This window comes from Harpegnathos saltator, unplaced genomic scaffold, assembly GCF_003227715.2.
Source record: "Harpegnathos saltator strain DR-91 unplaced genomic scaffold, Hsal_v8.6 scaffold659, whole genome shotgun sequence".
Taxonomy (NCBI): domain Eukaryota; kingdom Metazoa; phylum Arthropoda; class Insecta; order Hymenoptera; family Formicidae; genus Harpegnathos; species Harpegnathos saltator.
This window is the reverse complement of record NW_020230492.1, coordinates 1,365,416-1,378,985: the sequence shown is the minus strand read 5'-3', so window position 1 is coordinate 1,378,985 and position 13,570 is coordinate 1,365,416. Positions and strand designations below refer to the sequence as shown.

At 37.6% G+C, this 13,570-nt stretch overlaps 1 long non-coding RNA gene across 1 annotated transcript; it reads right to left on the bottom strand.

Moving 5' to 3' along the window:
- Window positions 1–10,667: 10,667 nt before the first annotated feature.
- LOC105190701 (uncharacterized) lies at window positions 10,668–11,372 on the bottom strand. The gene is made up of 2 exons (XR_850387.2): window positions 11,033–11,372; window positions 10,668–10,925 (listed from the first exon to the last, which is right to left on the bottom strand). It is a non-coding gene; the product is annotated as an uncharacterized LOC105190701 (long non-coding RNA).
- Between the last annotated feature and the right edge of the window lie 2,198 nt (window positions 11,373–13,570).

The following is a 13,570-nucleotide window of genomic DNA, read 5'->3' as shown; positions in this document are numbered from 1 at the left end:
ATTGGTCAATAGAGACAAGCCAATCCTCCTGCAAGACAACGTTCGACCACATGTCGCACAAACAACGTTGCTCTACAGGAGCTTGGAAACTCTCTGTCACTCATCGTATTTACCAGACCTTGCACCAACTGACTATCACTTTTTCTAGGCACTGGACCACTTCTTGCTAGGAAAAATATTCAATTCTCAACAAGGCTTCTTCAGACTCTTCAGGCTTCTTCGCCGCTGACATAAATAAGCCACCGATAAGTTGGCAGAATTCTAGAATGGCTATTTCTAGTTTGAGATATAATAAACCAAATTTTTGATTCGATGAAATCGGACATTTCGTACTTAATAACCTAATAATTTCGGTTCACTTTCATCGGTCTATAATTCGCGGCAGACATGAGAACAGAATTCAGCTCGCAAGAAAAGAAACGCTTGAAGAAGCAGAATTATATGGAAACAGGTGTGTGCGTGCACATATACGCGTTTGCACACGCACTGCGGATATACAAGTCTCTCTATTTCATTGGAAAATATTTTATCGTGGAAGCAGGTGTGCCGCCTTGTGCTGCTCCTTGAAAAATTCTACCGCGCGGGACCTTGAAAGCGATATGGGAATCAGTTTCGGACAATCTACACCGGTAGTGGCGTGATTTTGCGCCATTAATCTTCTCCCGACAATTAACCGACTGTAAGGCTAACGCAATCGACGGCTATTAATTACAATCAACGCTATCTCACATTGCCGACCGATACCGGGGCTTAATCTTGTACGTTCGGAGAAAGCGCACACCCCTCAAACCTTCAAAATCAAATCGAAATTACCGCTGTACGTGCATAGCGTGTGTCGGTGCCGTCGGAAAAAAAATTATTAACGCGCATGCAAGTTGCGGAATCCTCCGTTTGTGAACTGGATTTTGCGTGATGAACGAGTCTACAAAAGGAACGCAGCACGTACCCCCGTTTTTACCAAGTACGCCTTCTGTCGTGAGTTTATGCTTTTACCAACAGATGCCGGTATTGTTCGATATTTTTCTCCTTCGACCAGATGAAATTTAATGCTCACACATTAGCCTGATAAAAACGTAACGTTATATCACATATCGCATTGATGAGCCAAATCGCGTATAAACACAAACATTTAAGTCAGACTCGACTCAGGGACTATTTTCGTCAGCAATCAATCATTGATACCGCTATGTTGAAAAAAGAAGAGGCTCGATCTACAGTTTTACTTGCACTTTTCTTTGCACTTTATTCTACTGCACTTTTACAATCATGAAAGTCTTTGCATTCTAATGTTTCAAGGAGTATCTTGAATTTGAAAATTAAGTTTGATTTTTTAACCAATTCACTGATAATAACTCATATGAGCGAAAAAAGAAATGTCACAACTAGTAATTATATAGGGTGTCCAGAATCTTTTGGAAATGAAAAATTGTGAAGATTAATCAGTTCAAACTGAGAAGAAAAGTCATGTACGATTTTGCAAAAATCACAATAGTTATTAAATTATTAATAATTGATTGAAAATGGCCACATCTAGAGGCTCTTTTAATTAATAACTGAATTAATAACTTGAAAATTTGCGCACTTATTTGCAAAATAGTAAAGGACTTTTTTCTTCAGAGTGACCTAATTTACAATTATATTGTAGATTGACGGCTGTTGTGTTATACAATACATGTGTTATATAACAGTTATATTGTTGAGTAGGAAATTACAACTAACATGCACGTTACATGTAATATTGTGTTTGCTGGGTATAAATCTGGAATCAAATTTGAAACTTTCATAATGGCGGCGCTTACATGCACAATTTTGTTAATTTTTGCAGAATATTTATTAAGATTGATATACCCATTTGATTTTGTATGAAATCTTTATATAGGAATTTTCGGGTTGCTAGTGATGAATCTGGAAATTTCGAAATTCAAAATGGCAGATTCAATATAGCGGCTTTAAGTGACTAATTTTGTTATTCCATGATGGAGAAGATTATGTGTTCGTGTTTTTTGGATTGCTGATGAATCCAGTCAAAATTGCAAAATCTAAAATGGCGAATCCAACATGGTAAATTCTAATGGCTAATGAAATTTTATTATGAACTCTTACCCTCATTATTAGTGAAATATGTTGGAGGAAACTACTTCTTTGCCGAATGACTTTAGAAACCTCGAATTTATGACAGTCGTTATCAAAATCGCGATCAAAAAAACATACTGAGTTTGGCACGTATTTATAATGAAATATCAAGGTTAGCCACTTGAAGCCGCCATTTTGAATTTTGAAACTTCGACCCTGGATTCGTCACTGTGATTCAAAAATCTCTTATAGATGAGCTTCCATGTAAAATATGAAATTATTCACTCTTACCAATTTTGGCATAAAATGTTGATTTTGAATTCACTAATGAACTGATTAATTACCAGAATATTGGTCAATATAACTAATGCGATATGTCTACGAAAGATAAACGAAATGGAATGGAGCAAATATAGAAAGGACACGGGCAGTGCTTTGCAGAGAAAGAGAGAGAGAGGGGAAAGGGGGAGAGAGAGAGAGAGAGAGAGAGAGAGAGAGAGAGAGAGAGAGAGAGAGAGAGAGAGAGAGAGAGAGAGAGAGAGAGAGAGCGCATGGCGAAAGTTTTCCAACGACATTTTTGCGGAGGAGAAAGGGAGATCGAAGAGGGGCCGTACCGGTTGATTAGAGGATATCTTAATTATCGTGTACGTGTGTATACGTATATGTGCGCGCGCGCGCGCGATTGGCCTCACGGACTAATTAAATCGTAACTCAATCAGGACCTCGACCTGTCTCCTGCGCGATGGCGATTTTACGAGCGTGTACGCGCAGTTCGGGCTCCCAACACACGCGTACGTGTCGTCGTTGATGGAACATAGACGGTTTTAAAGCTCTGAGTAATGTGCTTCAACTACCCCCCCGTCCCCTCCATCCCCGTCCCTACCTCCCCTCACGCCGCCGATCCTCCTCGCGCGGCGGTGTCTCCTTTTTACGTCGCCTTCTTTCTTGCTCGCATGTCTTCCCTTTCTTTTCCCGTCGGCGACCTCCGCGCGTCGAGGCTGCTCTTCGAAGGCATTATATTCGCCTGAAATAAAAAGTATAGGTAATTAGCGGTACCTACCGCCGCGTCTTGTCCGTTGAACGATGTCCTCCGGATCCTCCCTTCCATTTTCCCTTCGTGCAAACCGCCCGGCTGAACATGAATTTCCGAGGCGGGCCGAGGCGAATAGATCGCGCACGCAGCAGTTGCTATTCGCGTGTGGTTTCTTTGCGCGTCGTGGACGCGGACGCGATCGTGAAGCAAATTTCACGGCGCGAGGTTGAAAAGCCGCGCTCTCGTTAGGTGCTCCTCGCCTCGGCGAACGCTGAGAGCGCACGGCGAAAAATTGGATTCTTACCTCACAGTCGCGCGTCCGGATAAAACGGTCGTCGTACATTAGACGAATAAAATTCCGCATCGGGCGGCCATAATTACGCCGAGTATGCGGGTAAGAGGATACGAACTTCAGATACGCGAGTACAATAACTCACGCTTCCTTTTTCATGCCGCGATACTCGAGTAGGATAGCAATTAACTTGTAAGCCAATTGTAGCTGTAATTACGTTGGAACCCGAGAGAGATGCATCGGATCTCTGTTGCAGCTGCGTGCATCGCGTTTTGTACGCGGTGTATGTAAAAATGCCCGCGGCGCGCGGATACTCGCCGGGCGATATTAAAGCCGGAAGGTTATTCGAATTAAAGCGGCGTAAGATACACCGGGAGAATGTTAAGCGCAGACGCTTGACACTCTCAAGGACCCCTGGCACCTCGCCCGTCCGGTTGCTCTTGTTCGCCCGCTCGCGAAAAATACGCCAACGCGATGCGTACGGTATTTATCGAAACGAGTTCCGAGGGAAGCGCGATCGCGCCTTTCAAGTGGCGGAGTTTTGCGGCGAGAATCGAGGAAAAGTATTTGGGAATTGTGTTACCGCGGGAATGAGACGTTACACACTCGCGTGACCGGAATTATTTCCGTGTGCTCTCTCTCTCTCTCTCTCTCTCTCTCTCTCTCTCTCTCTCTCTCTCTCTCTCTCTCTCTCTCTCACGTTCTCCGACATTCTCCGCGAAATTCATTTTAATCACAATGCGGCCGGCGCTCTCTCGCACAGCCGGCAGCATTGTCGCCCAATTACGCGATTGAAGCGAGTTATTATTATAACACGCTGCACGCGCGACATTCACGTCGCACAATCGAGGCGCGTCATCGGGATAATACGGAAAAATGAGCCTGTCCTGAGCTTCACCAGCACCTGTGAAAGCAGCATACTAATGAATACCTTACCCCGCGCATTGTTGTACGTGTCGCCCAAAATATATTCGTCGGCTACCGCCTCCCTCTCTCTCTCTCTCTCTCTCCCTCTTTTTCTCTCTCTTTCTCGTGGTGCATTTATTAGCGCGAATAATGAGCCGCAGGTGCACAGGACCGGTCTCCCGTTGCGAGTACGGACGATACATACGCCCTTGTGTCGTCCGAAGTTGACACTCGTCTAGTACCAGCATCGGATAATTTAACAAACGTAGGATTGTAAAAAAATACATCGTCTGATGTACGTATAAGGCGTATGTCGTGTAAAGTAATACAACAACGCGATTCGCATACGATACTTTGAATCAATGTATTTCACTGCAATACGTCAAACATTCATACGTATAATTGTGAGGTTGACAGTTTAAAAAGTGCACAAAGTCTTCTATGTACATGCAATAACGTATAATCTGATAAAGTTGCCATCGTAGCATCGACATGAGTAATATTTGTCATCCTTCTCGATTTATCCTTGAATAGTCGACTAGTTATTGCCTCTTAGCGATTTTCGTCAAGCGAAATATGTTCCTTTTAAAGCAATTATATTTTAGGAATTGAAATAACCATAGTAAGCATGTCATGCTATTAACCGTTTGAGTCCCAAGCAGCGCGATCGCGCTGTTCAGATTTTATGTCGAGAAAACCCAGTACATTTCGATCATTGTGGACAACTGACGGTGCGTTACCGATTGTCGAAGTCGCGCGCTCAGATTTACTGAAGCAAGTATATCACACCGATCCTTTTAATGTAAATAGTACATTTTATATAATAGGTAGAATAATACTATAATAATGCAATAATACATTACAAAATAAAAATTTTTATTTCATTGTTATCTTCTCAATAATTTTTATCGAACAAAACTTGAAATATTTATAAATTTACAGTACGCATATGTAATAATACAGATGTATTTTATAAAATAACGAATTACAAATTAACAATATTTTTGTGTTATGAACAAATAATTTAAATGGAGAGTAACAATTATAATTTGTAACATCGGTGTTTATCAAAACATGTTGGATGGATTCCTTTTGCTTCGTTGCTCCGTTGCTTCGTCTAATCATTTTGAAACACACAATTATTAACAATGAGAAACACTTACGCAAGAATACGTCCGATCGCTTTGCAAACTACAATAAATGTGACAGAGCGATGAGAAAAAGACGAGAATCGCGTTACCTAACAAATACAAGAAGCGGTATTGGTCCGATTGGGATTCATCGATGTAAAATAAACAAAGCGCTATCGCGCTGCTTGGTATTTCTCGACCTAAAATAAAACAAGCGCTATCGCGCTGCTTGGGTCTTTTCATACTCATTTATAGAAAGCGCGGTTGCGCTGTTTGGGATTCTTCGACAGTGTTTTTTCAATACCCCCTGGGACTCAAACGGTTAAACCTATCTTTAGCTATTACTCGTGAAAATAATGAAAACGGAATTACCTTAGTGTGTGAAATTATTCCATCATTCGACATTCTCCATTCGCGTCTAGCTGTTGACCCTTTGGACATGATGATTTATATGGAACATTTATGACAAAACCAATGTCTTCGGTAAATGAAGTATCATCAGTGTTTTGACAAAAAGCCGGTGACAAAACAATCATTAATAATGCCATTGCCAACAACATTTTCACTAAAAACTTCAATTTTGTCATTATGTCGATGTTTCGATGAAGCGCTTGATCGGCAGAATGGATGCGTTATTTTTTTAATCGAAAATCACGAATGCGCCACGGATGTTCGTGACGAAATCCCAGTTCGTTTCTTTCTGTCGCGTTCCTCCGATGTACCCGCTATTTATAATCATCTTTAGATGATTATGCAGTCGATTTTTAGCGTTTGAGGCCACTGACTTGTTTGTGCGGTTTAGAATACGATGTAAAAGACCGACCAAGTTATCCTTGAAGACTACATTGCGAATAAAAATCAATTGTATGAAGTCCCGGAAGAAAGTAATAAAAGAATCGCGTCTTCTAACAAGTAATAATATTCTTGTTTATTATGTAAGTTAACGATGACAATTATAGCATCATCTTTCCGAAATTGTATAGAAACTGACTATAATTTAGTAACATTTTCCATAATTCGCAATAAAACGTTTAGTTTTTAATATAAAATTGGAAATAAAATTAAAAGTTGTTTCTTGGGATATAATTATACTATATTTTAAACATCTCCTACTTTCTTGTCTTTAGAAAGGTCATTACAAAAACCGAGTTCGTCTAGAGGAATATGGTGACGGCACTTTTTATTTAAAGTACTTATACACAACTAATTTAATTTTATAAAAATCTTGCAAAACGTATTATAAACATTTTGTAAAATATCTATTTTAATAGAAAAATACTTGATGAAGATAATGTGCATATGTCCTTATGTCATCCGAAGTTGACACTCGTCTAGTATCAGCATCGGGTAACTTAACGAATATAGGATTTTAAGAAGATATCGTCCGATGTATGTGTAAGAAACATGTGGACGATTTTGCTTGTCATCCTTTATCTCTGAATACTCAATTATCGTCTTTTAGCGATTTTCGCTTAGCGGATATTGCTCTTAAAAAAACATATATGTATTATTATATTTTATGAACAAAATAATCAAAGTATTTGTATCTTACCATTAAACTTATCTTTAACAATTATTCGTGAAAGTAATGAAAACGGAATTACCTTAGTAAGTAAAATTATTCCACCACTCGACATTTTCCATCTGGATCCAGCCGTTGATTCTCTGGACATAGTGGTATATATGGAAAATTTATGATAGAACTTATGAAAGAAGAATAATCACTATCACCAGTCGATGATGACTGATCTTCGGTGTTTTGACAATCCGCCGGTCTATGTGGTTTTGACAAAACGATCGTTAATAACGCCATCGCGAATAACATTTTCACGAGGAACTTCATTTTTAATGTCAAAGCGTTTGATCGGCGGTATCGACACGTTATTTTCTCAGTAGAAAATCACGAATGCGTTACGGATGTTAAAATCTCAACGACTCATTGAAGTTCGTTACTCTCTGCCACATTCCTCTGACATACCCGCTATTTATAATCATCCTCAGGTGATTATGTAAACAATCTTTCTATTGTAACTTGGGACAATTCACATGTTTACGCAGTTTAGAATACGACATAGAAAACCGACTAAATTATCCTTGAAGATTACATCGCGGATAAAAATCTATCATATAGGTCAGGGAAAAAAGTGATAGAAGAATTGCGTCTTTAAAGTCTTGGGAAAAGTAACGTAATAATATTCTCGTTTGTTATGTAAGTTAATAACATCAATCTTAGCACCATCTTTCTGAAATTGTATGGAAACCAACTATAATTTCCTAATATCTTTTATGATTCACAGTAAAACGTTTAGTTTTCAGTATAAAATTAAGTATAAAATTGAAAATCTTTTCTTGGGGTATAATTATATATTTTAACTCTTTTAGTGCCGATTGAAAGAATTGTACCTAAGCGAAGAATACCGAACCTAGTTGATGTAATTTAGAAAGTTTGAGAAAAAAAGTATAAACATAAAAGTAAGAATGATATATACGTAAGAATGATATATAACATAAAAGTATAAACATAAAAGTAAGAATGATATTTACCAAATTCCAAAAGGAACATATTACAAAATAAAGGGAGGATAAATTAATGCCAACAAATATTTCAATATTTCTTGAAAATCATACTAATAATGTTTGTTCAAAAACATTAGGAAAATGGAAAAATCAGTTATTTGTATTAATTATTTATTATAAAATCAGTTATAAATAGTAATTGCAAATAAAAAGAAACGTCGTTTAGTCATAGTTTAATGTAGTGCACGTAGTATAAAGCACAAATATTGCATTATCAAATATTTGTAACAAAATTACTAATACCAAACACAAAACTAATCCCATGATAATTCCATGATGAGCAGCAAACATCACAGGAGCATCGCGAAATATAAAAGAAAGTTAAGCCCATAAACAATTTTTTCAATTCGTAGAACATCTTACATAGAACTTCTGAAGAGGAATTTACCATTTATAATGTTTTATAAGTTTATTTTGAGACAGAGTTCTCTCGCGATGTAAATAGTAAGGCGCCATCGCATGCGCAACGATATATTATTGGCTTTTATTTTATTTGATTATACTTATTATTTATTTTAATATACTTTTCGCAAATGTTACTAACAACGACTAACAACTAACCGAACAACGATATATCGTTGTTCGGTACTATAAGACTTAAACATCTTTTGTTACTTTCTTATCATTAGAAAAACGAGTTCGTCAAGAGGAATGTGATAGCAGCACTTTATATTTATATTTATGGTATTCTTACACAACTGTTTTGTTTATTTCATTTTATTTTGTTTTATTTTATTTTATTTTATAAAAATCTTGTAAAACATTTTATAAACACTTCGTAAGATATCTATTTTAATAGAAAAATATTTGATAAAGATAATGTGCATATGTAATTGTGTCGTCCGAAGTTGACACTCGTCTAGTATCAGCATCGGATAACTTAAGAAAGGTTTCTCATTTATGGATTCAAAAATGATCAATTTTTGTGAATTTTTTTTAGAAAAGTATTATATATAGGAAGATACGGGTGTTTGCATATATTTATACAACTATTGTACTGCAAAAATATAGTTTTTATTAAAAAAAAAATACGCATTTATTATAGAAAATGACGTCCGAAATCAGATCCACCAAAAAAACAAGCTCTTGCTACAGAAGTGATGCAACTCCTAAATATTATCTGAAATTAAAAGAACCAATTTTCATTATCTAGATGAGTGTCGCAGAAGGAATAAACTAGAACGAAGTTAATTGAATGAAATGTATAAAAATAGCGTCAATTCCAAAAAGCAATTTGTTTTTTCGGAAAAAATTTATGTATATTTTTACTTATAAACAATCGAATTTTTGTTATAAAAGCTTTATTCTAGTCTATTCCTAGCGCAAAAGCATTAGGAACAAGTGAAACAAAAAAAAAGTGGCTATCTTTATTAATTTTTTAGTTATCAGTTCCGTAAGATCGAAAAACATAGTTTCGAGAAAAACGCGTTTGAAAGTTTAGTTATGCAAGTTCTCATCCAGATGGATATATGTAGTCGCGCTCCGTCGCGCTTTCCCAATAGGATATTTAAAGGCAAAGAATAAACGCGTCTTGTCGTTCAACAAGCGCGCATCTCGTTGCCTTGTTGACGACTCCGTCAACAACGCCGCTGCTCGCGCCAGCGCCGTCATTGTGTTCCTGTTGCTTCTTCCCTCAACAGGCTCTAGACCGTTTCGAGTAGTTCGTCTTTTTGAATATGGGTAAATCTTTTCATAAATTTAAAAAACGTAAGAGATCTTCTACCCGGGGTCGTTTAGCGGGTCTTGAGGACAAGCTAAAGCGCTTAATCGACCTACTAGAGCACAAAGAGAATAAAACTCCCCGGCGTTCCCCTGTTCCGTCGCCTCTGTCCTCATCGCCGAGTCGTCCGACGTCTCCAGAAGTTCCCTGAACCACGGTCGGATAACTTTTTGGTGCCGGAGACTGAGCCCATCCCGGTATACCCTGTCCCGGATGCCTCTTGCGTGGCAGCGCCTGCGAGTCAGGAAGGGCTAGTCTAGCGAGACTCAGGTATATACGTGTTTTCTGGACCTATATTTGGAGAATATAAGCGGAAAAATCGATACAACCTTTTGCAGCCGTCGAATAACTCCGTTGGTGTTGCAAATTCGCCAGAGAGAAGTAATGTCACCTTTGCCCATCCTCTTGTTGGGCAAAGGGAGGTATTACCTTCCGATGCCTCGCAGTCTCTTGTTTTTCTGTCCGACGATGCTCTCACTAGAGAGTTGTTCGCTGCGGAGCTTGATAAGTGGAGGTGCCGCAATGGAATGATCATGTTCTTGATTCATGGTGCGACCTTATACGCCCTTTGCCTTTTAAATATCCTATTGAGGAAGCGCGACGGAGCGCGACTATATATATCAATCCGGACGAGAAAGTATAATTACAATCGAACTTCACCGTAAGTTCGTTCAATTTCCTAAATATACTTAAACAACGGCCTTGCGCGCTAACTAATTTCAGCTCGTAGCTCCGTTAAAACCATGAATTTCAGAAAATCCTTTTGTAGAGGTATTCTACACACAAGTAGGAATACAAATAAAAAAATAAAAAAATCGATTTTTTGAGCCCGTGAATGAAAAACCCCCCTTATCGAACGTAGGATTCGAAGAAAGTATCGTCTGATGTATGTATAAGACGCGTGTGGGTGGCTTGTAAAATAATGCAACGACACGATTGGCATACCGCACTTTGAATCAATATATTTCACCGCAATTCGTCAAACATTCATACATATAATTGCGAGGTTGACAGCTTAAAAAGTGAACAGTGACGTCTATGTACATAAAATAAGATAAAGTATAATCTTATAAAGTTGCCATCGCAACATCGGCATGAGTAATATTTGTCTTGCTTTGCTCGTTATCCTTCTCGACTTATCCTTGAATAGCCAGTTATTGCCTCTTCGCGATTTTCGTCAAACAGATTCTGCTCCTTTTAAAACAATTATGTTTTAGGGAATTAAATAACCAAAGTAATCATGTTATGCTATTAAACCTATCTTTAGCTATTATTCGTGAAAATAATGAAAACGGAGTTACCTTAATGAGTGAAATTATTCCATCACTCGCCAAATTTCCATTTTGGTCCTGCCGTTGATTCTCTGGACATGGTGATTTATATGGAACATTTATATTTAATAAGGATAACCACCGTATTGGTTCGATGTGGATGGCTGATCGGTGCTTTGATAATCCGTCGGTGGGGCCGGTTTTGACAAAACGATCGTAAATAACGCCATCGTGAATAACATTTTCACGAGAAACTTCATTTTTAATGTCGATGTTTCGATGAAGCGTTTGATTGGCGGAATCAACGCGTTATTTTCTCAATTGAAAATCACGAATGCGTGACGGATATTAAAATCACGACTCATTGAAGTTTGATACTTTCTGTCGCGTTTCTCTGACGTACTCGCTATTTATAATCATTCTTAGATGATTACGCAAGCAATCTTTCCGTAGCTTGAGGCAATTTACTTGTTTGCGCGGTTTAGAATACGACGTAGTAACTCGACCAAGTTATCCTTGAAGACTACATCACGAATAAAAATCAATCGTAGTAATTAAGAAAAGGAATAACAGAAGAATCGGGCATTTAAAGTCTTGTAAAAAGTAACGAAAAATATTTTTGTTTATAACGTAAGTTAACGATGTCAATGGTAGCATCATCTTTTCGAAATTGTATGGGAACCGACGGTAATTTCATAACATCTTATGATTTGCCAAAAAACGTTTAGTATAAAATTGGAAATGAAAATGAAAGTTTTTTCTCGGAGTATAATTATATATTTTAAACATCTGCTACTTTCTTGTCATTAAGAAAACGAGTTCGTTAAGAGGAATGCAGTGGCGTCACTTTTTATTTATTGTACACAGCTAATTTAATTTTATAAAAATTTTATAAAACGTGTTATAAACATTTTGTAAAATATCTATTTTAGTGGAAAAATATCTGATAAAGACAATGTGCATACGTTCGAAATCGACATTCGTCGAGCACCGGCATTGGCCAACTTGACGGATGTAGGATTTTAGAGGGATATCGTTTGATAAAAATGTAAGACGCATGTAAGTGCACAAGCTTTTTTAATAAAAAGTACAACAATAACATAAAATATGATTCCCATGCGACACTTTGAATCGATATATTTCACTGCAAAATCGCCAAATATTGCTGTATACAACTGACGGTAAATCTGATGGTTTAAAAAGTGAACAATGTCACATGGACATAATAATAAATTGCTATCGTCGCATTATTAGACATTATTATCATTTGTCGTGTTTTGTTTGTCATTCCTCTCGATTTACCCTTGAACAGCCAGTCTCTTAGCAATTTATGCTTAGCGAGTTTTGCACCTATTAAAAAAATTATATTCCACTAATAAAATAATCAAAGTATTATGTCTCACTGTTAAACTATCGTTATCTTTAGCTAATATTTATGAAAATAACAAAAACGTAATTACCTTAGTGAATGAAATTATTCTACTCCTTGACATTATTCATCTTTGTCTAGCCTTTGATTTTCTCGTTATTTTGCTATAATTGGAATATTTAATGAGAAACTAATAGGATTATCCGCAAAATCATCATCTATAGTATTCCATACATCCCATGGATCTTCGTAGTCTTTGTAGTCTTCATCTTCCGTGTTCTCACAAATCGTTAGTGATAAAACGATTAACAAATCGTTAGTGATAAAAAGATTAACAACAGCAGAGCGAGCAACACTTTCATGAAAAACTTCATTTTAATGTCGATATTTCAGTGAAGCGGCCGATCAGCTAAATACCAGGTGTGTCGGTAATTCCTTTCCGGTTTTTTCGCTAAAGAAAACACGTTATTTACAGTGGATAGTTAAAATATATTTATTCAAAGTATTGGCCATTTGATTCTATACATTTTGCCCATCTCTCAGACAATTTATGGATGCCATTCCAAAAGAATTGTTTTTCCTTTGAGCTAAACCATTCGTCGAGCCATTTTTTAACTTCTTCGAAATCGGCGAGGTACTGCTCTGCAAGCGCGTGCCCCATCGATGCGAAAAGGTGGTAGTCGGATGGAGCCAGGTCTGTAGAGTACGGCGGGTGCGATAAAACTTCCCATCCAAGTGATTTCAACACTTCTTTGACTGGTTTTGCTGTATGAGACGGCGCTTTGTCATGCTGCAAAATCACCTTATCATGTCTTTGAGCGTATTGTGAACATTTTTCGATCAATGCACAGTTCAAATTGATCATTTGTTGTTGCTAGCGATCAGTATTAACTGTTTCTCCAGGTTTCAACAGTTCATAATATACGACACCAACCTGGTCCCACCAGACACAGAGCATGGTCTTGCGACCAAAGCAATTTGGCCTTGCAGTCGATGGGCCGCCTTCACCAGGTGATAACAATGATTTTTTTCGCTTGGGATTTTCGAAATAAATCCATTTTTCATCACCCGTTACTATTCGATGCAGAAGTGACTTCCTTTCATACCTTTGAAGCAGCATTTCACTGACGATTTTTCGATTTTCCAATTGCCTGTCATTCAATTCATGTGGCACCCACCTTCCCATCTTTTGGATCTTT